A 21,209-nucleotide genomic window follows, 5' to 3' on the forward strand; every position below is an offset into this window, starting at 1 on the left:
TCAATGTCCAGCACCTACCCTAATTAAATGTAGATTGGAGTTGGAATAGTAAATTAAATAGGTTCAGTGTCCAGAACCTACCCTAATTAAATGTAGATTGGAGTTGGAATAGTAAATTAAATAGGTTCAGTGTCCAGCACCTACCCTAATTAAATGTAGATTGGAGTTGGAATAGTAAATTTAATAGGTTCAGTGTCCAGCACCTACCCTAATTAAATGTAGATTGGAGTTGGAATAGTAAATTAAATAGGTTCAGTGTCCAGCACCTACTGTAATTAAATGTAGATTGGAGTTGGAATAGTAATTTAAATAGGATCAGTGTCCAGCACCTACCCTAATTAAATGTAGATTGGAGTTGGAATAGTACATTAAATAGGTTCAGTGTCCAGCACCTACCCTAATTAAATGTAGATTGGAGTTGGAATAGTAAATTAAATAGGTTCAGTGTCCAGCACCTACCCTAATTAAATGTAGATTGGAGTTGGAATAGTAAATTAAATAGGTTCAGTGTCCAGCACCTACTCTAATTAAATGTAGATTGGAGTTGGAATAGTAAATTTAATAGGTTCAGTGTCCAGCACCTACCCTAATTAAATGTAGATTGGAGTTGGAATAGTAAATTAAATAGGTTCAGTGTCCAGCACCTACTGTAATTAAATGTAGATTGGAGTTGGAATAGTAAATTAAATAGGTTCAGTGTCCAGCACCTACCCTAAATAAATGTAGATTGGAGTTGGAATAGTAAATTAAATAGGTTCAGTGTCCAGCATCTAGCCTAATTAAATGTAGATTGGAGTTGGAATAGTAAATTAAATAGGTTCAGTGTCTAGCACCTATTCTAATTAAATGTAGATTGGAGTTGGAATAGTAATTTAAATATGTTCAGTGTACAGCACCTACCCTAATTAAATGTAGATTGAAGTTGGAATAGTAAATTAAATAGGTTCAGTGTCCAGCACCTATCTAATTAAATGTAAATTTAAATTGGAATAGTAAAGTAAATAGGTTAAGTTTGTAGCATGTACATAAATTAAATTTAGATTTAAATGTGAATATTAAAAGGATTTAAATATTTATTTATAATATTTATATATATAACGTTTTTAATAAATACATTTTATATAGTGTTAGTCATGATTTTATAATAGGTAGTAGACAAACATCACTCAGTTTTTTGAAAATAAAATTTCTTTATTTGTTCATATAGTACATAAATTAAATTATACATGTTTTAATAATGCATGTATAATATTTAAACAAATAAATATAAGTACAATGTAAGATATAAATATAAATTTTTTGATAGTTGTTCAGTACAGTACATTTTTTGTATATCAAAATAATATAGTACATGAAAATAGATTGAAGATAACAATAATAGAGTACATACATTTAGAGATAAATGAAAATATGTATACATTCTTATTAAATTAAATGTAATTGAATACTTAACATATTAATGTGCTGTACAAATTATGTTATACAGGTTTATATATTTTTTCATTGCAACATTGATATTCAATAATTTTAATATCATACAATAAACATTTTTATAATAACATTTTTAAATTATAATATCAGTTAAATATATTTAATTTGTTATTATTAATTATATAGTATTATTAATAATAAATTAAAAATATTTGTAAAAAAAGTAAAATAAATACAGAAAAATTATACATTTAGTTTCACAATTTTTAACAAAACCTGTTTTCATAATTATAACATTAAATATTAAAAAGTAATAATATTTAATGTTATAAATATTAAAAATATGATTATAATAATATAGTAATGGAACAAAGAGAAATACATTGTATAAATGTTGCAAAACAATTTATAACAGTTTTACAAATTTTTTACTAGTAAAATAAAAAATGTAGATATTTATTTCACTATTTTTTTGATTATACTATTATTTGGGTCTTTTATTTTGTAACCGCTCATTGTCTTTTTGGGTCATTTTTGAAGATTGAAGCTCGCGGTTGGAAGCTACTTCACGTCTGAGCAGGTAAGAGTGGTTTTCATTATATTTTAACTATTTTAAGTAAGTTTTGAAGGTAGTAGTTTTTTATTTAGGGTTTGTGGAGTACTATATTAGGATTTAGGTTGTATGTAGTTGTTTATGTACGTTTTCCCGTTTTCTTAGCGTTTTGTCGTTTCACGGCCTTGGAGTTATTGTGTCTGTGGCATTTAATTGAGTTTTGGTTTAAAATATGTATGTTATGGTTATTAATCATGTATCGTTTTAAGTTTTTTGTGGGTGGGAATGTTTATTTTTCTATTCTAGGTTTTTGGAAACAGCCTTTTCCGTTTCCGAGTTGTAATGTTTTTTTTTTCAAAAGAAAGTTTGTTTCAGTTGTTTAACTGAGATGTATTTTACACTTCCTTTATTTTTCGGGTTTCCTGGAGCGTTTATTACATTTTGAAGCCATTTTCGGGTTTTTGTTGGATTCGGAATTATCGATTTATTTGGATGTTGGATGGATTTAGTACAGTTGTATTTTTTCATTTTATTGGGCCATTTTATTTATGCTGTGGATTTATTACTACATGGATTGGTATGGATAATTGGATTTACCTATTACGTTCTTGTGAAAGGTAAGTGATTTTATTATAATATTTTTGTGGGTTGGGAAATGTGTTATTATTAAACATATTTTTTTTAGTTTGATATTTATTTTGTCTACATATTAAAAATTATTTAAATATATTAGACAAAATAAATATCTTATTATTTTTTATGGGGATGCGTGGTGTTATATTTCATGATTTTTTAGGATTTTGAACATTTTATGTGGTTAGTGTTTTTAGTTTAGTGTTTTGGCTATCATTTTCAAGTATTCTAGTCCTCTTGTTGTAGGGTAAAGTTGTACTTGTTGTTGTAAATATTGGTACATTTGGGCAGTTTGTCTTGATAGTTTGGGTTTTAATTGTAAGACAGATTGCTCCATTCTTAATTCTTGAAAACTTTTTGGATTGCTGTTAGGAGTTTGTGTAGTGTGGGAGTTGTTCGGCCAGTTGAAGATAGGAAGGCATTATGCCAACCTTCAACTGCGTTGTTTGTCTTGGCTTCTTTGTTTAGGATTGGTAGATATACATTCCACCAAGGTATTAGGAATTTAGGTTGGCGTCTGTGGCCTGACCTGTGTAGTCTTCCCACCCAGGTGTCCTCAAAATAATCCAAAAGTGGAGCTAGTTTTTGTTCATTTTGTGTATAGAAAGGACTTTCTATTAAAATGTTATAGTGTTCAGCCACATCTGTGATTGGCACGTATGCTAAAGCTATTAGGTGTTTTATTTGGTATGCAAAGGTAATATTGGTTGTATACTCAACACTAAGGGGTCGATTAGGATTGCGGACGGAAACGGGTTCCGTCCGCCAAGGAAGCGGCCAAGATACTCCGGACCGCTCCGCGGAGAAACCTCCGTAGCAATTAGGATGAAAATGGGACTAAAGTCCGACCGCAGCGGATGGACCACATCAAACTCCGTCCGCAGCGAACGGAGTACACCGGAGACCGCCGCAAGCGGACGGAACCTAAGAAACACCGACCACCGCGGTCGAACATGACCGCCGGAACAGCCACAACCACCGCAATACCAGCGGAGGCTCCGTGGCCGCGATTAGGATAACGCCGCCTGTTCCCCGGTACGCACCTCCATCCACGGCCGCAGCGGAAACAATGCAACGAAAAACTGCATCCCAGCGGAAGGCCAACACGAACAACATCCCTACCGTCAAACCAATGGCAAAATGTCTGACGGAAGTTAATAGAAAACACACGAAACAGGACTACCACCCACCTGAAACACCCACACCAATCACAAGCCACAATGACATCCCCCCAAGCACCTACTAATCCACACTAGTCAACACACCCACCTAGCACCTGACTGCCAACAACCATTGGGACACAACCACGACACAGACTATAAAATTACTCCCACCCACTACCACAATCCTTTGCATCACAGCATAGCTGCTAGCAAGAGGCCCGAGACGACGGACAGCAGACACAAATTGCACACATACAACCACCACCCAAACACACCCACCACACAAACACCCACCACACCATTCCTACACACCACACACCTGCACCTCCCAAACCAATCAACCCACACCTTGAGCATCACACACCATGGCACCCAAGAAAAACCCGAAATTCACGGAGACAGAGTTGAAGGTCATGGTGGATGAAATCATCCGTGTTGAACCCCACTTATTCGGGACACTAGTCCAGCAGACCACCGTGGCCAACAAAAATCACATGTGGGACAGGATAGTGACTCGGGTGAATGCGTCAGGGACCGTGCCAAGGACAAAGCACGAGATCCAGAGGCGGTGGCATGACCTAAAAACCAGGGTCAAAGGCATCCGTGCTAAAAACCATCTGCGAGCACATCACACTGGCGGCGGCACACCCCCAGAGCCCATACCCTATACTGATTGGGAGGAAAAGGTGCTGGGCATACTGCACCCAGAGAGCCTGGAAGGAATTGAGGAAGGAGAAGAGGCTGGTAAGTACAAACCAAGCACCACGAGCACATAGACATGGCCTGCCTCACACAACTGAGAAGAAAAAGCTCCCAGGCCTATAACCTATGCATGTGGGCTACATACTCACCAAAATGTAAACAACCCCCAACAGGCCCCCATGTCCACAGGGAGGGTGGTGGAGGGTGGGGTGTGTGAGGGAGGATAGTACTACAACTCCCAACAGGCCCCCATGTCCACAGGGAGGGTGGTGGAGGGTGGTGGAGGGTGGGGTGTGTGAGAGAGGATAGTACTACAACTCCCAACAGGCCCCCATGTCCACAGGGAATGGTGGTGGTGTGTGGGGTGTGTGAGAGAGGTCACAACTACAACTCCCAACAGGCCCCCATGTCCACAGGGAGGGTGGTGGTGTGTGGGGTGTGTGAGAGAGGTCACAGCTACAACTCCCAACAGGCCCCCATGTCCACAGGGAGGGTGGTGGAGGGTGGGGTGTGTGAGTGAGGATAGTACTACAACTCCCAACAGGCCCCAATGTCCACAGGGAGGGCGGTGGTGTGTGGTGTGTGTGCAAGAGGATAGTACTACAACTCCCAACAGGCCCCCATGTCCACAGGGAAGGGTGGTGGTGTGTGGGGTGTGTGAGAGGGGATAGTACTACAACTCCCAACAGGCCCCCATGTCCACAGGGAGGGTGATGGAGGGTGGGGTGTGTGCGAGAGGACACTGAAAAGTAATGTATGGCAAACAAAACATGTCATGTCCAAAGTATTGATCATCAAAATCTTGTCCCTCAGGTGATCGCAATTTGACTGGTGAAACCAGCAACCCGCCGCAACACTCTCCTCACTCACATCCAGGACTCTCCTGGGACGATGCCACAGCCAGCTCTGGTGCGGAGGAGGGAGCGGGCCAATGCACACTGCCAGGGCCATCTGGCGCACTGGAAATCCCTGCCTCAACAACCGTGGCCTGTGTCACTCCTGCAACACCTGCCACAGTGAGCTGTAGACCCACCACCACCACCTCTACCACCACCATTACCACCACTCCTGCCTGTGCCACCCTGCCTGACCCACCGCAAGACGCAGGGCCATCAACATTCCAGCCAAGCAGGGAGAGTGGACGGGAAAGGAGAGAGCCGAGGCAACATCCCCCAAGCAGGAGTACCTCACACCGGCGAGCTGGGGAAGGACACCCACCCCATCCTGGCGCTGAGTCACTGGAAGCCCTAGCCAGAGTCCAGGCTACCTACGAGCGTGGGCAGGGACAGGCTGATCGTGCCCACCAGGACTCGGTTGATAACACCAATGTGTTGCGGTCCATTGACAGCCGCCTTGGCCAAATAGTGGACCTCCTGGGCCAGCACACATCACTGTGGAGGGAATGGTGAGACCGCAACACCCCCCCCCTCAACCAAGTGTCCAGCCGCCACGGTCAGCAACTCCACCGCCACCGCCACCTGTGCCCCTGGACACGGATGTGGCCCCTGAGCAACCTGCCCCACAAGCTGACTCCGTACCGGCTCCAAGACGGAGGGGCCGTCCGAGGCTGGATGGAGGTGATGAGAGCAGTGGGGATGCTCCATCTATACGCTCAAAGAGGGGCCGACAATGACTGTAACACTGCCTGAGGCTGCCATCCACCCGCAAACTATCCTGTCCCACTACGCCAAGTATTGGCACAGGTCTGCTGGACTAGCCGGACATCACCCAATGTGGTGTCAGCAAGGACATTTCATCTACCATGACCTTCAACTCACACTCCCCCACCCAACACTTACTTGCATATATCCACCAGCACCAATGCACAACCTGTAAATAAATTTCACTTACACACTCAATGATGTGCTGCCTCCATGTTTATTCACATGATTGTCTCAGAAACAGACCTGACCAGGTGCAGGGATCCATGTCGTACAGAATCCTGCCGCTGTGGGAGTGACCTAGGGAAAAACAGAGACAGCAAACACACGTCAGGAAAGCGAATCACACCCATCACAACACACAGCAGTGCAAAATTCCACAAACCACACCCATCACAAAATCAGTGGATGAGAGGACACACATCATGGAGACTAGCATGTCCAGAGAAATAAACACACACACATGCAAACATAACATACCAGAACAGGCAGCTGATGAACACCACATCCACACGGATGTATGACGTTACAACGCATACTTTTACTCCGCAGACCATTACAACGCGACTTTTACTCCGCATACCGTTACAACGCATAGCGCCTTGGGGCGCTGGATAGTGGTAAGTATAATTTACTATTCTAACTCCAGTCCCCGTGGACCCTAGGGAAGGTGTTGGATAGTAAATTATACTTATTACCTATCCTAGAGCGCCCCCCAGCGCAATGCGTTGTAATGGTATGCGGAGTAATGGTCGCGTTGTAATGGTAGTGCGGAGTAAAAAATGCGTTGTAACAGGTGTATACCCATCCACACACCACCAGCAAACATACATAACGCATTGTCAACCGGCACAAGAGGTAGTCACTCACATTCAAGGGAAATAGCGATCAATGAGCTGACGCCTCTGGTCCACACTTTCCTCCTCACCACTATCTTCATCAGTCGACATGGGTGGGATGGGAGGCCGAGGAACTTGTTGGTCTTCAGGGTCCAAGATCAGTTCAATGTTATTACGCACTGCCAGGTTGTGGAGCATGCAGCAGGTAATCACGATCCTGCATACTTTGCCTGGTGAGCAAGGCAGGGCCCCTCCGGTCTTATCCAGGCACCGAAACCTGGACTTTAGCAGTCCAAAAGTACGTTCCACCACTCTATGTGTCCTTTCATGGGCATCATTGTAGCGCATTTCACCCGCTGTAGTTGGATTACGTATGGGACTCAGGAGCCAGGGCTGGTTTGGGTACGCCGAGTCGCCTATGTTGGGGGATGACAGACAAAAATATCACAACCAGAATTGGTGGGTACCCCATGCCACACAGAAATCACAAATGTCCCCACAGCATACTCACCAACAAGCCACGCATGTTCTGGACGCAGATTTGCCATCAGTTGGGGAACAATGCTGCTCCGCATGATGTGGGAGTCATATGCGGAGCCTGGAAATCTTGCACACACATGGGAGATGATGTTGTCGGCCAGGCACACCACCTGCATGTTGAGCAAATGATAGTGCTTCCGATTCCTATATACCGGCTCCCGTGCCCGTGGTGGAATGAGAGCGATATGTGTGCCATCAATGGAACCCACTACGTGTGGTATCTGACCCAGTGCATAGAAGTCTGCTTTGACTGCTGCCAACTCTGCCGGCCGTGGGAAATGGATGTAGCAATCCTTGTACAGCATCATGGCTTTTAGAACATCCCGAAGTACTATGGTGAACATGGACTGTGACACCCCCCCGGCATGTCCAACTGTGTACTGAAAGGTGCCAGTTGCAAAAAAGTGTAGTGCCGCCATCACCTTTGCTGTGGGTGTAATGGAACCAGGACACCTCCTTCGTGGCTGCAGATGAGGAGACAATTGGTCTACAAGCTTCATCAATCTACGTCGATCTAGCCGGAATTTCCTGATCACCTCCTCGTCAACCATATCCTCCAGCACAGTGTATGGGCGATGGACATTTGGAGCCCTCCTGTGTGGGAGTAGATGTAATATAAGTCAACTTACAAACAACGCATGGCTGTGCAACTCCATCACATGTAAGCCAACACTAGCAAGAAGATAAATGTTGTGGACAATAGTCATATGTGTGACATCTCTGAAAGTTACTACAATACGGAGTGCCCTACGAACAATGTGCAGCCACTAGCAACATGAAGTGTGTCAACATGTACAATGCAACTTAGTCTCATGTCAACATTACTGCCAACAAGACATGTGTAAGGACCCAAATGTGTACAAGCCTCATCACAGACACACATGCACGTGCAAACACAAAACGATAATGCTACACACACTCCATGTCATCATGCACCAATGACAACACTGACAATGGTGAGCATCCGCTCATTACATGCATAGTCAAACAACAGGCAACACACATACGCATACACAGAATGCATGTGTACCCCCACCATTGTTATTAGCACACATTAACTACACACTGACAACTGATTCAGAATGTGGCGAGACAGGCCTGATGTACTGTGTAGATGTGAAGAATTTGAAACGTGTGTAGGGAAATACAAGACGTCAACACGTCGACATGCACATGTGTAGCACATTGTGTGCACATCAATGGGCATAGTATGAGCACACATGATATAGTGCATGACATATGCAGTTTCGCCAGCACGGCCTCATAACGCAATTGCGGACTATACAGCACGGTGCAGCGGTCCAATTAATAACATCATTGGCGCCCCCATGGCAGTGCACTGCTTCCGCGATTTGCAAATGGGCATACGCGGCCCGCGTTCCCTCTTCCCATTGGCTGCATGTGCACAGACAGTCACGGTCACACATCGGCAACCGCATGTGCTAGCTTCCAGGACGGATGCTTCTTTTGCAACAATGTTCAATCACTGGCGCCACCATGGCGGTGCACGCATTCAGCGGGGGAGGTGCAGGCCAACACATCCTTCTGATGATGTCAATGGACATGGCAGCCATGACCCACCTTACAGTCACATTGCATCATCCACCGTACACCGGCCGTGCCAGACCCCGTCCTTAACCGCCATGCCAGGCATGTCACCCACCGCCGTGGCAGGCCGGGTGCACAACCGCCGTGTCAGGCATGTCAACCACCGCCGTGGCAGGCCCGGTGCACAACGGCCGTGCCAGGCATGTCACCCACCGCCGTGGCAGGCCCGGTGCACAACCGCCGTGCCAGGCATGTTACCCACCGCCGTGGCAGGCCCGGTGCACACCCGCCATGCCAGGCATGTCACTCACCGCCGTGGCAGGCCCCTTCCACAACCGCCATGCCAGGCATGTCACCCACCGTCGTGCCAGACCCCGTCCACAATCGCCGTGCCAGGCATGTCACCCACCGCCGTGGCAGGCGAGTGAAGACCCGTCGGTGGGTGACATGCCTGGCACGGCGGCTGTGCACCGGGCCTGCCACGGCGGTGGGTGACATGCCTGGCATGGCAGTTGTGTACAGGGTCTGGCACGGCGGTGGGTGACATGCCTGGCACGGCGGTTGTGCACCGGGCCTGCCACGGCGGTGGGTGACATGCCTGGCATGGCGGTGGTGCACCGGGCCTGCCACGGCGGTGGGTGACATGCCTGGCACGGCGGTTGTGCACCGGGCCTGCCACGGCGGTGGGTGACATGCCTGGCACGGCGGTTGTGGACGGGGTCTGGCACGGCCGGTGTACGGTGGATGATGCAATGTGACTGTAAGGTGGGTCATGGCTGCCATGTCCATTGACATCATCAGAAGGATGTGTTGGCCTGCACCTCCCCCGCGGAATGCGTGCACCGCCATGGTGGCGCCAGTGATTGAACATTGTTGCAAAAGAAGCATCCGTCCCGGAAGCTTGCACATGCGGTTGCCGATGTGTGACGGTCCGTGCACATGCAGCCAATGGGAAGAGGGAACGCGGGCCACGTATGCCCAATCGAAAATAGTGGTGGCAGTGCACCGCAACACCAGGGCCAGTCATTGGCCCATTTCCAAAGAGGCATCCAGGGGTAACCAATTGCTGCCGACCTATGCCACTGACATGGGCTCAGGGCCCTATATATGTGTGATTTCCAACAGCACTCATTCACTGCTGTGAACCAGTGCTGCCTGTGACCATCACCTCGACCTGCTGCTGCTGAGCTGACCACCGACTGCTGCCTGTGACCATCACCTCGACCTGCTGCTGCTGAGCTGACCACCGACTGCTGCCTGTGACCATCACCTCGACCTGCTGCTGCTGAGCTGACCACCGACTGCTGCCTGTGACCATCACCTCGACCTGCTGCTGCTGAGCTGACCACCGACTGCTGCCTGTGACCATCACCTCGACCTGCTGCTGCTGAGCTGACCACCGACTGCTGCTGTAGTGCCACAGTCCAGGATCTTGCCATGCAGAGAGTGCGAGAGATCCGGTCTCGTCCCTTTACCGCAGCGGAACTAGATGTTCTTGTGGGAGGTGTGCTTAGCCTCTACGAACAGCTGTACGGTGCACCCGGACAGGTGGTAAGTGCAGTGGTGTACATGTTGTTGGCCCTGAGGTGGTCAGTGGCTCCTGTCTTCTGTAGGCCTGCCGGTGTGCTGTGGGACCTTCACATGTGTTGTGCAGAGCATGGCTGGATGTAGATACGTCTTTCTACGTAGTATGTGCATGTCAAACTGCCCACTTACGTTATCCTCTTGTCTCCCATCATGGTAGGTAAAGCTGCACCTTCACAAGGCCGTGTGGAGGAGCATAGCACTTGATGTTCGGGCAGTGGGGGGATGCAATAGACGACACACACACTGCCACAAACGCTGGGACGACATATCCAGGCTGAGCAAGAATGTAACGGAGGTGACACTGGGGATGATCCCAAGAACGCCACGTCTGGCACGACGCTCCATGACCCCTCTTATGCACCGTATCATTGCTGTGACGCATCCTGACCTGTCCGCCCGGCTGAGTGTGGATCAAGAGCAAACTAGCGGTAAGCAGACTGTATGTGTATGTTACTTGGGAGTGCAATGCATGTATTGGTGCCCAGACACAGTAGTGACTTCCGTGGTGCGTATGTTTTGCAGCAATGCCATGTAGGTGCCATTGGCGGAGTGTAATTTGACATCCATGTCCGCCATGTTGACACGCCACTTGCTTAGTAGTTGAGGGTTCCAGGACATGCCGTTGAGGTCTGTGGTCCCATGGCATGACATGTGTTCAGATCTACAGGCACTTGCCCTGTTCGTATGATCTACATGTTTGACAGCCACCACCTGTTCTTTGATGTGCGGATGAGTGGTAGGGGTGGGACGTGTGCAGGATGTGTGCTACACAAGTATGTACTGGAATTCGAGATCTGTTGTTCTTCAGTACGTGAGTGTGGCACTTACTCACACCTCTTTTCTTTCTATTTCAGCTTTGGCAGAGGGCACTGACCCACGGACGACGGAGATGAGTGGTGGCAATGCCTCCAGATCAGAGATCACGCACACGCAGACTGACACTGAAGAGGGCAGCCCCGGAGAGGGGGACAGGACCGTCCCTGAGACTCACATGTGGAAACACCATCGTCCTCATCTTCCGACAGTGTTGGTGAGTCGGCACTGTTGTCACAGACAGGGAGTGGGCAATCAACACCTTCAGTCGGGACACAGCACACAGGCCCCACACTGCCGCCGACTACACCAAGTACTGCTCGTGCACGCAGAAGTAGGGGGAGCAGAGTGGCCTTCGGTGCAGGCACCGCTGGCCCTGCCCCGGTGACACAAAGTGCACTTTGTGCAGAGGCTGTTTATCTGCTGCGACAGCTGTGTGTAGGGCAGACCAACATGATCAATGCATTCCAAGGCCACGATAGGAAGTTGGGGCAGGTGTTGGCATTCATGGAGGGTATGCATGGCGATGTTGCTGGTCTACACAGATCAGTTCAGTCATTGGCATACACTGTGTCTTCTGCCATTGTACAGTCGCATAGACAGGGTGCTACTTCTGTTCCACCATCCACACCACTTGATGTCTCAGGGGGGAGTGAGTTCTCAGAGCAGGACTCTTTTACAGGTTATTGCACTAGGAGCAGCCACAGGCAGCAGGGCAGGTCACGGAGAGCTCAGACCCCATCCCCTGGGACTTGTAAATCTGGCACCAAAGACGATGTGAGCTACACTGGAGTTGACACACAGGATCCTCAAGGGGCGTGGGTGGAAATGGCTTCACATGCTACACAGGCATCCCCCACAAAAGGTACTCCCAAGGGAAGGGCAACTCCCAAGTCCAGGGACACTACCAAGGACACCACGAAGGAAGGTTCAACTCCTAAGAGCAGGGACACTCCCAGGGACAAGACCACTACAAAGGCAAGGCCACTTCAAAAGAGCAGGGACACTACAAAGGAAAGGGCAACTCCCAAGAGAAGGGACACTCCCAAGGACAAGGACACTACAAAGGAAGGGGCAGCTCCCAAGAGCAGGGACACTCCCAAGGACAAGGACACTACAAAGGAAGGGGAATCTCCCAAGAGCAGGGACACTCCCAAGGACAAGGACACTACAAAGGAAGGGGCAGCTCCCAAGAGCAGGGACACTCCCAAGGACAAGGACACTACAAAGGATGGGGCAGCTCCCAAGAGAAGGGACACTCCCAAGGACAAGGACACTACAAAGGATGGGGCAGCTCCCAAGAGAAGGGACACTCCCAAGGACAAGGACACTACAAAGGATGTGGCAACTCCCAAGAGAAGGGACACTCCCAAGGACAAGGACACTACAAAGGAAGGGGCAACTCCCAAGAGAAGGGACACTCTCAGGGACAACGTTGCTTCTAGAGAGAGGTACACTACAAGGGACAGGGCACCTTCAAGTGATCAGGGAACTTCCAGAGACAGGACACCTCCTACGGCCAAGGCATATCCAAGGGACAGGGCATCTCCCATAGACACTAGCTCCATCAAGGACAGGCATACATCACCCCTGGCTGCACTGAGGCTGATGTTGTTGAAGGAACGTAGTAAAGATGTGTCCGCGGTGGAGTCCCCCCATACCTCTACTCCCATACATGCCCGTCAGAAGCAGAGGAAGGAGTACCCTGTTGTTGCATCCCCCATTACACATGATTTAGAGGGCAGAAGGTAGGCCCACAGCAAACGACAAGCAGGGTCCAGCACGTCCCCAGAGAGCAGACCCCCACCAGCAGATGATCCACCTTCGATGGGTAATGTTTCTGATGTGGCCACACCACTTACCAGTCCAGTCATGTCCAGGGTGCACTCACATAACCCTAAGAAACATAGACACACGCCACTGACACCTGACCTCCCCAATGTCGCTCCAGTGCAGCTATCCCCGGCTCCCAGAGCCACCCTGCCTCCTGGCCCATACAGCCCTGTGGCTCATCATTTCAGTGGTCCCAGTGGCGCAGCTGCAGTTGACTCTCATGCGTCAGATAGTGGCACTGTGTCTGTTGTTTGCTGTCATGCATCATGTAGTTGCACTGTCTCAGTTGTGCCCTCTCCTATTTCTGGTGCTGGCAGTGTGTCTGGGTCTGTGGCCCATGTGTCAGTCAGAAGATCTGTGGCTGTGTCTCACACTCCGATTTCTGGTGCTGGCAGTGTATCTGGGTCTATGGCTCATGTGTCAGTCAGTAGATCTGTGGCTGTGTCTCACACTCCTATTTCTGGTGCTGGCAGCGTGTCTGGGTCTGTGGCTCATGTGTCAGTCAGTAGATCTGTGGCTGTGTCTCACACTCCGATTTCTGGTGCTGGCAGTGTGTCTGGGTCTGTGGCTCATGTGTCAGTCAGTAGATCTGTGGCTGTGTCTCACACTCCTATTTCTGGTGCTGGCAGTGTGTCTGGGTCTGTGGCTCATGTGTCAGTCACTCGAGCTGTGGCTGTGTCTCGCACTCCTGTTACTGATGCTGGCAGTGTGTCTGGGTCTGTGGCTCATGTGTCAGTCACTCGAGCTGTGGCTGTGTCTCACACTCCTGTTACTGGTGCTGGCAGTGTGTCCGAGGCAGGTAGTTCAAGCAGTCCACCTGATTCTGTGATGTGAGGTGCTGTTCACTTCACTCACATGTCATTTCACATGGTGTGTACATTGTACTTTGTAACCAGCCTTGCACTGTTGTTGTCCTTGGGACGGGTAGCTTGAAATACGTACTTGTGTTGCTAGTGATGTATCTGCTGTGTTGTCCACAATGCCCTGTTGCTGCTCTGATACTGCATTCTGCCCTCTCATGTGCTGCCTCTGATGTACCTGCTCTGTAGGCCACAAGGCCCTGTTGATGCTCTGATACTGCATTCTGCCCTCTCATGTGCTGCCTCTGATGTACCTGCTCTGTTGTCCACAATGCCCTGTTGCTGCTCTGATACTGCATTCTGCCCTCTCATGTGCTGCCTCTGATGTACCTGTTCGATGCCATGGACTGTTGATGCACTTAGCCCCTCTCATGTGCTGCCTCTGATGTACCTGTTCGATGCCATGGACTGTTGATGCACTTAGCCCCTCTCATGTGCTGCCTCTGATGTACCTGTTCGATGCCATGGACTGTTGATGCACTTAGCCCCTCTCATGTGCTGCCTCTGATGTACCTGTTCGATGCCATGGACTGTTGATGCACTTAGCCCCTCTCATGTGCTGCTTTGGATGTACCTGTTCGATGCCATGGACTGTTGATGCACTTAGCCCCTCTCATGTGCTGCCTCTGATGTACCTGTTCGATGCCATGGACTGTTGATGCACTTACCCCCTCTCATGTGCTGCCTCTGATGTACCTGCTCTGTAGGCCACAAGGCCCTGTTGATGCTCTGATACTGCAGTCTGCCCTCTCATGTGCTGCCTCTGATGTACCTGCTCTGTAGGCCACAAGGCCCTGTTGATGCTCTGATACTGCAGTCTGCCCTCTCATGTGCTGCCTCTGATGTACCTGCTGTGTTGGCCTCAATGCCCTGTTGCTGCTCTGATACTGCATTCTGCCCTCTCATGTGCTGCCTCTGATGTACCTGCTCTGTAGGCCACAAGGCCCTGTTGATGCTCTGATACTGCAGTCTGCCCTCTCATGTGCTGCCTCTGATGTACCTGCTGTGTTGGCCTCAATGCCCTGTTGCTGCTCTGATACTGCATTCTGCCCTCTCATGTGCTGCCTCTGATGTACCTGCTCTGTTGTCCACAATGCCCTGTTGCTGCTCTGATACTGCATTCTGCCCTCTCATGTGCTGCCTCTGATGTACCTGTCCGATGCCATGGACTGTTGATGCACTTAGCCCCTCTCATGTGCTGCCTCTGATGTACCTGTTCGATGCCATGGACTGTTGATGCACTTAGCCCCTCTCATGTGCTGCCTCTGATGTACCTGTTCGATGCCATGGACTGTTGATGCACTTAGCCCCTCTCATGTGCTGCCTCTGATGTACCTGCTCTGGTGCCCACGATGCCCATGCTCTTGCATACTCTGTGGTTATACCCCTATTATATGTAATAAAGAAAGTCAATCATGTGTCGTGGTTTGTCGTTGTCATTCCTGCTTGTGTACTACAGTTGTGGATTTGTATTTGCGAAGAGATGTGGTTTATCATACATGACACTCCCCCTCCCAACGTCACGACCCTGGCAGGTACTCCCCTTCAGACAGCGAATTGTGTGTTGCGTACCTGCGTCGTCGTCGCTAGTGGGCCATGACTTGCAGGTGGAGGATCGCGAAGAGTATCGGAAAAGCGTGTAGCGCTGGGTCCATGATGGCGAGCAGCTTGTGGTGGGTATCTCTGCTATGTATGGTATCATCGCTGTGGGGTATCCGCCGTGTTCAGGCAGGTTGTTTTTCCGCAGCGTTTTTATGTGTGTTTTCCGCCATCTTGATTTGGGGGACGATCGTTGGCGTCAGTACGTACGGCGGTGTCTCTGGATTGGTTACGTCCGCCGCGGGGTCGGGTGTAGTTAGGCGGCGGTGCGTGCTCTTCCGTCGCGGACGGAATTTTGACACTCTTTCCTATCCTGATATGGCGGACGGAGTGTCCGCGGCAGGCGGACACGGAAAATACATTTTCCGCTTACTCCAGGGCTGCGGTCGCACTTCCGTCCACCATCATAATGAGCCCCTAAGTGTAGATTTTTGCAAATGTCTCCATAGACATTGGTTAAAATGGAAGTAACATCCTTGTATGGATGTGTGCGGATATGTTTTAAGGATGGAATTAATCATTGCTTGTTCGAAGTCAATTATAATTTTTAGGGGAAAGAAGTCTGATGTTTCTTCTTTTATTTTGTTTAATATTTCTGTGTAAGTAGATGTTTGTTTGTTTGGTAACAAACAATAGATAAATGGAATACAGGTATTATGTTATTGCCCATGTATGGTATATAATTGATAGACTTTCCTTTAATTTTTTTAGGTTGTTTGTAGCAAACATTATTATCCTTTTATCTTTGTTGTTGTTATCGTAGAAGATAAAAGGTTCATCATTATGTGTTATGGTAAGCTCATGTGGAATTATGATCTCTTCAAAAGTTTTAATTATTTGTATTGTTGGTCTACTGGATTTTTGGGTTCTAGCTATGGTTCTTTTTATAGCAGCTATTGATGGTAACTGACCTCTTGCCTCTCTAGGTACTCTAGGTATTAATTCCTTAAGTAATACACTAGTTCGTAGGTCAGAGGTTTTGCTTAATTCCTTAATATTGTCTAGAGTAGATCTAACCTCTATTTCTGAGATGTTAGGTGGATGGTTATGTTCAGTAGTATTAATAACACTTGTTTCTCTGGTTGTTGCACACCCATAGCATTTGTTAGATTAATACTTAGTACATTTCCAGTTAACTTTAAGGGCTTTTTGTTTTTCTTGAGTATAAATATACCCCATATAGCACAACAAAAATGTTCCTTTCTGAGATGTAACAAATCTTGCTTCTTCTGTCATTGTTGTTTTCTTAAATCTAGAAAGGGTGAATTAAATATTATTAGGAAAAGTGTTAACTTTAAAAGAGTACATAATTATTTATGTACAATTTTTAGGTACTTACTAATAGTAAAATTGTAGATTTTGAAAGTAGATGGCTTTTTTGCTCGATGCTTTTATAGATTTTACTGGTCTGTTGAAAAAAAGTGAAGAATATTTCAGGGAATGATTATATGTGTATTTTGGTTACACATTTGGTAACGTGTTATCTTTTATTATAAAAAAGTTACGTTTATTTAATTAAAAATAGAAAACATTTAGGGAAAATCCATTTATACATTTTAATAAAGTCAAGTACTAACATTGTGGCTTTTTAAAAGCTAAAAAATAGTACATGTGTATGTATTATATACTTACCAAGTGTTAATTCTTAGTTGTTCAATGTATATTCTTGGTTGATATATTGCAGCTTTTCGTTTTTCAGTTATCTGTTGAAAAATTAAAATGTGTGAATAATAATTTGTTCAGTATTTATAATTTAAGTTGCATTTTAAAAAAAAGTATTTCATGTTTTGTGTCTTTTAAACCTGTGTTTACTAATTAAAAAAAAATTAGAAAGTTAAGTGGGATTTTCTTACAAGTTTATATCATTTTAGATATTAATTTAGCTTTTCTTTAGTGTTTATAAAGGAAATTTCATATACTTACGTTATAAGTATGTTGTAGTAGTTCTGTAGAAAATGTTCATCTGTTTTTTAAAGTAGAATCTGTAGTGGAAAAATGTAGAGATCGAAAGCAAAATCAGTTATTAAGTTTTGACTATGAATAGTAGGTTACATTTGATGTAACATTTTATTCAGACTCATAAAATTACTTACTTTTTGTAGTTTGTAGTATTTTCCTTGATAGAAGAATCTTGAAGGTAGTCGAAAAGTTTGCAGTCTAGCTTGAAGCTGAATATTTTCTGCTGGTTTTAGAGTATGTTTTCAACTTCTTTATATAGGGTATGTTTAATTAGTGTTTGTTTCTGATTGGTTACATACCTTGAAAAGTGTTCGTATTGGTTAGTTTGAATTTTTTTAAGTTAATTTATTAAGCTAGTTGTCTGTTAAATGTTTATCCTGAGAAGTAGTGTAGTTGTAAGTATTTTACGAATAGCTTTTTAAATTTGTATAGCTTGTAAAAAAGTATAATATTTATTTTAAAATGTGTATTTATTAAATGTGTGTGTATAAATGTTCTTTATTGATGTGTTAATTTTAAGTAATTGTTTTAGGGAGATATATTTATATAAATGTGTTTAGTATGTTAAAACATATTTTTATGGTTGTGTTTGTAATAGATTAAATGTGTAGTATGTTTAAAAAAATTATTTAATCATTTAGAGTTGTCGATATTTAGATAAAGTCGAAATATTAGCTGTCGATATTTGTGTAATCGATATTATTTTAAAGTGCTATAATTAATTCTAAAGGTCGATATTTTATATTCCGATAAATGTGCTATCGAAATTTGTGCTGACGATGTTTTTGTATATCGATATTGTTTGATCGATGTTTTTGTAGTTCTTTAAATAAATATAGGGTGTCGATGTAATTGTCATCGATATTTGAGACACGATATTTCTGTAGGTCGATTTTAGTGAAATCGATAATTTGTCAGTGATTCAGAGAACGGTTGTCTTTCAAAAAAGATGGTCCGAATGAGAAACGAGGACATTCCGTGTTATAATTAAAAGTGGCTAAATATTGCAGAGAGCGGTCCTGTTGATGTTTGCTTCAGGACTTGTCTCGGGTACATATTTCGCTTACTGGCAGGATTGGCAAGTGTGAATTATGAGGAGAGTCTGCCATTATATTGACATCTACAGGCTTCCCCTATAATGCATAATACAAGCCTTATATTGACATCAACAAGAATGGGATTGTTTTTAATTAGTTCTTGTGCTTCCTTTTCAGAGAGTGCTAATAGGAAGCTGCTCTCCTCCCCCGCCATTTTGAGTTTTCGATTAATATAACCTCGGTAAGTGTTGGGGTGAAATAGCTTGGATGATAGTGGCGTCTCCAATATTTTCTTAGATTATACGGAGTCTATAGATGAATATGGATTATCATACACTGGAAAGGTAACATGGCAATAGTCCTTTATCAAGTGTGTTGTTGTTGATAATGGTCATTCAACTAGGTTTGGCGCATTAATAGAGTACCCAATTCCACGAGATCTATTGGGGATGGGGAAAACCCCCACATTTTCTTAAGAGTGTGGTCAGAGTAAAGGGATGTTAGGCACCAATCTTTTAATATCAGTTTTTTGTATGTTTGTGGTTACGTTGTATACAAACAAAAGCAAGGGGCACTGACACTGTCATGTGTCTTCTGTTGGTTTTTACTTGTACAGGTTCCCCTTCACAAGCGAAGGGCTCTTTTGAAAGGTGATATTCCCCTTTTTTCACTTCTGAATTGGTAGAAGGTTAAGGGGGATCACCCAGGGTTACAGAGGTGAGAGTCCTGAGGAAAAGCCGGGGCACTGTAAATTACCGGCTGAAACATGTCAATACTTAACCCCTTGGCTGCGGGGCCCACTCCCCCGCTGCGCCGGGGGGAGGGGAGGGCGCGCACAGTGCCCCGGTGCTCAAGACGAGCTCAGCTCGTCATGAGCCACGTTTCTCGTGTGCTCATGACGAGCTCAGCTTGTCATGATCACGCACGTTCCTTAGAACGCCCAGCACAGCAGGGGAATTAGCCCCGCACCTGAGCGTTCTAACGGTCATGACGAGCTCAGCTTGTCAAGAGCACACGAGAACCGTGACTCATGATGAGCTCTTTTGAAAGGAGATATGACCCTTTTTTCACTTCTGAATTGGTAAAAGGTTAAGGGGGGTCACCCAGGGTCACAGAGGTGAGAGTCCTGAGGAAAGCAGGGGCTCTGTCAATTGCCGGCTGAAACATGTCAACACTTAAGCAGAGTTGAGCAGGTGGAGTCTCATAAGAAGCTCCTCTACCTTGCATTCACTAATTTCTTTTTAAATCCTGGACAGGTGCCCTAATATTAAAATTGTAATAAGGATACCCTGGGACCAGCTTTTACTACCACTTTGTCTTCACAAAATCTCACCCTTGATTTTTCACTAAATTCACTGTATGATGTATTGTCTTCCCCTCCCTATTGCTCCACCTCGGGTGTTGGGTAAATACGGAGGTGTGTTAGCAGCCCTATGATGAAGCATGACACAGCTTGCTGTGTGTGAGGGCACTTTTAAAAGAAAGGTGCATTTTCATTCACTCACTCTTAGGAACTTTTCTTTTTATGAAACATTTTTATCCCTCTTCTTTTTGTGATTAAACTCTGAGCGGGAGGCCAAAGGGGGTTTAGATCCTCTCACCCCTCTGTTCTAGTGTGTTTTCTGATAAACAAATACACTCTTCTGTTCATGCATCTCTGTTTCTGATTGAACATTGAAATAGCCTTGCCTGCCAGATGCCAAGATTGCCAGAGCTGACCCTCTGGAAAACGATCCAGTGCACGTGAAATGAAGTGCAGCCAGTATTTTGACATAGGCTGGTATAGCCTGTTCGCAAAATGCAACAATGTCAATGCCTCCTCAAATAACTGTCCCTCAAAATGAAGGGCAAAACAACCAACATAGTCACAACATAGTGAAGGAGTAAATAGGTGTGTGACTTAATTTCTTTTGTGGTCATCCTAGATGTGATTGGCTGGTGTTGAAACAGGTTTCACCTGAGGATGGTATGGGGAGTTCATAACAATCACTCCTTGCATTATAACATGTGTTGCAAATATTATATGCCTTGTTATGAGCTTCAATAGCATTAGCTTTTGGAAAAAATAAAAATGTTGGCTGAAAAAAAATTGTATTAACATTACACTGGATTTACTAAAACAAAATAGAAATAATAGATCTTACAAGATAAAACAAAAATGTTTCCATTATGTTCCAATCTATTTCCAAAGTATTTGTTGGAGAACATTTACTACTGTTTTGGGCCCTTTTTAGTAGTGGTAACTTTTAGAAGTGCGGTTTGGGAAGAACAATGGTCTTACTCTTTTGTGGATGGGTATTCATCCTTCCCTAAACCCCTCCTTAAACCTCCCATCAATCCCTCCCATTTTCTAGTAAGCATTCTTCATTTCCCAGAGTCTACCCTCTGTCCCTTCCACATTTACTACAAAAACATATACATATGTGTGAAGAGATCTCTGCAGTGAGTGCA

The sequence above is a fragment of the Lissotriton helveticus genome, chromosome 5_1 (assembly GCF_964261635.1).
Source record: "Lissotriton helveticus chromosome 5_1, aLisHel1.1, whole genome shotgun sequence".
NCBI lineage: Eukaryota > Metazoa > Chordata > Amphibia > Caudata > Salamandridae > Lissotriton > Lissotriton helveticus.